The 3,221-nt window shown below is 34.1% G+C and overlaps 1 long non-coding RNA gene across 1 annotated transcript; it reads right to left on the bottom strand.

Annotated features, from left to right (window-relative positions):
• Nucleotides 1-392: 392 nt before the first annotated feature.
• Nucleotides 393-2,388, bottom strand: LOC138891803 (uncharacterized). Its single transcript, XR_011408130.1, has 2 exons — nt 1,872-2,388; nt 393-764 (listed from the first exon to the last, which is right to left on the bottom strand). It is a non-coding gene; the product is annotated as an uncharacterized lncRNA (long non-coding RNA).
• Between the last annotated feature and the right edge of the window lie 833 nt (nt 2,389-3,221).

Genomic DNA, 3,221 nt, shown 5'->3' with positions numbered 1-3,221 from the left:
AACTTTCGTGGTATTGGGCCACTTATTTTATTTAACAAAAGATAATTTATTGGTTTTAAAGAAAATGCCCATCTTACTTTCTATTATCATTGGGCCTACAAATTTTAGCTTATTTGGCCCATGTTGCTTAAGAGCCTCGATGACCAAGACAACACAAAATAACAAGTATTCTTCTTAGCCCAAATTGCTTCTTACATTGATGCCCAAACTAAAAATTATTTTTCATAAAAGAAACTTACATGCTAATTATTATTTTTTATCTTCTTAACCAACTATTTCTTAAGGACTAACATAATATTTCTACTCATCTACACCAACATGGCACTAATCAAAATACATCCATTAACAACATAAAAACTACGACTAAATATAAAAACTACAAAAAACGGTAATACTTCAATGCTAAAGAGAAGAACTATATTAAGTATAACATTATGTTGACTATAATTCAAAGCATCAAAACATTTGAAGCTAGAAGTATTTCTTAGATAATTATACATGAACCATGAAAGTAACTCACGAAAAAGAGCCCAAACTAAACAAACATGGTTAAAAGTGGGGTCTTTATCTTTTTCTTAAACTAAGTAATCTTAACAGAATGCAATTTCAATCACATATATAAAGAAGAAAACGATAATTTAACTAATTTTTAACAGATTTACATAATGATAACACTAATATAACATTCATCTTGAAACAAAATCAGATCTAATATGTTCCATCAACCAAACCGGGATCAAATCCTTCTTATTATCATCAAGAATCTGCAATATAAGAATTTGAAAGTTACCTGGTTTGTAGAATAATAAATACAGCAGTGCAACAACAAAATATTCAGCAGCAAATACAGTAAAAACAGCAGCAACTCAAGTGTTAAGACAACCCAGAAAACTCAACAAAGAGGCTTGAAACTGGTAGCTATCAACTTCACAAATTGCCTAAGGGATTTTTCTATTTTTCTCAAAGTTTTTGCACTCAAATAATCCTCATAAAACTCTGAAATTTCAGCTTGTTATATGTATTAAGCTACTGATTTTTCTCAAAGATATATATCTTTAAGCAACTCTCCAAGATGTGTCTCCATGTAAGATAGAGTGTGTGTGTGCCTTTTCAGTGAGTAAGGATCCCCATTCTAAGTGTAAGAGAGTCCCTTTTATAGAAGAAAAGCAGCCATTTCAATAGGCAAATAAAGTTAGATTTTTGGACAGATTTTGGTTCAACAAAAATCTGTCCAAAAAACTGACTTTGTATGCTAAACACTGTTCAAGGTCTGTCCCAAAGGTGAAAGGATAACCTGAAAATCTGCTGTGTCAGAAGCAACGAGAAAATATTTCCTTTCAGCCACCCTACTAGTAAAAGTAAGCTACTATTACCCTATTTTGTGATAAAATAAAATAAACTTCAGATTTTAACCATCAACAACAAACTACTTGCTCAACACAAATCAAACTTGGATAACTATGAACTGACAAAGCATAGACGAGACTAAAAACATAATTGAACTAAGTATTCAAACCAACTTGATGGGAATGAATTCGATTTGTGTAAACTAATTACTAAACAAACAACTAAATTCACAAACTAATGCTTAAAACAGAACGAGCATCGTTAACAATCGGACAACGACTAACAACAAGTAAATAATTGACTAACTAAGTGAACGATTTAACTAATACACTAAAGATCATGTTTAAATCAATAACGAATCTAACAAATCACTAAACTAAATAGAGATAACTAATTAAATAAACCTAACTTGAAACTCTAATTAACAAGAAATAACCAAAACAGAAAAATCAAAAAAAAATCAGAAACTAATCTACTAATATAAAAAAAAAATCAGAAATTAATTAAAGAGATGATGATTATACCTAACAAGTATGCTTGAAGCCGTTCGAGCCACGAGAAGACGCCGGTGATGCTAAAAGGCGACTACCCGACTCCGAAACGCATGTTTCTTTCGGGTAGATGCTAGAACAAAATGCGTTTCAGCATCTCGCCAAAAGAAACGAGTGTCTTTGAGTCAAAAAATAGCTAAAATGGGGGTTCGGAGAATTTTGGCGGTGGTGAGGCAGTGGAGCCGTGGCGGCGGTGAGGAGCGGGCCGGCGACGTTAGGGATTTTGGGGGTGAAATGGGTAGGAAAATATAGGTCTCGTGGAGCTCTATCCATTCATGTATGTGTTGTAGGGTGGTGTTGGCTGGAGCTTCAAGAATTTGGACCAAAAAGTGGCGGCTAAAGTTTCTTAGATCTAAAATTCAAGGAGTTTGAGGGATTTTTGAAGGAATTGGTTTGGAGATATGGGAAGAGGAGGTTGTGAAGATTATATGGTGTTAATTTGGATGTGTTTGGAGGTGGTCTGCCGCCGGTGGGTGATTTCCGGCAGCGGCGGCGGCGGAGAGAAGAGAGAGAAGAGAGAAAGAGTTATGGGGGAAATGAGGGAATTTTTCAGATTTTTGAGGCTTTAAATACCTCTTGAGAGATCAAATAAGGACCATTAGATCAAGGGGTGATCAATGGGTGAGATTTGATCTTGGGTCACTTAATGAAGCGACGTAGTTTTGAGGCAAAACTACGTCGTTTCGGACCCTTTCAAGGGCAACCCCTTATCTTGCACTTTTGGCCACTTTCTCTTTCAAATTTGGCCCAATTTCTTTCTTAATCCTACTTATTAAACTAAATTTACACAAACAAATAAATTAATTAAGTAACTTATTCAAATGATCAATTAACTAGATTAATTCACCAATTGAATAGTTAGTTAATTCTTAAAATGCACAAATAAAGAAAGAACTATTTTTTGGTATTTTTATGATAGGAAATATGCAATCAAAGACACAAAAATTGGGAAATATAATTAAAATAACAAAACACTAATGACTTTAGGAGGTGTTAAAATAGTACAAAAATTAGGTATTCACAGCTTCCCTCTTTGCTCGAGAACATGAAGAGTTTTCGTGCAAAGAAAAGTGAATGCCATGGCTAATATTTGCTCACATATCACTCCAATGAAAGTATTTTTTTTAAATGGTGACCGAACCCTGCTTCCGAGGTTGCCTACATATCCTTGTTTAGAGGAATCAGGTCAGTGTAGTTCTGGAAAAAAAATTGGTAGCTGGGACTACCAGACACTAGATTTAAGACTGTTGTTGTTGCTGTTGTTGCTGTTACTGTTACTTGCTGCTTACATTAAAAGGAAAAGAGAAAGAACTACATATGTCT

The sequence above is a fragment of the Nicotiana tomentosiformis genome, chromosome 5 (assembly GCF_000390325.3).
Source record: "Nicotiana tomentosiformis chromosome 5, ASM39032v3, whole genome shotgun sequence".
In the NCBI taxonomy this organism is placed as follows: Eukaryota; Viridiplantae; Streptophyta; class Magnoliopsida; order Solanales; family Solanaceae; genus Nicotiana; species Nicotiana tomentosiformis.
This window is presented reverse-complemented; position numbering and strand designations above follow the sequence as displayed.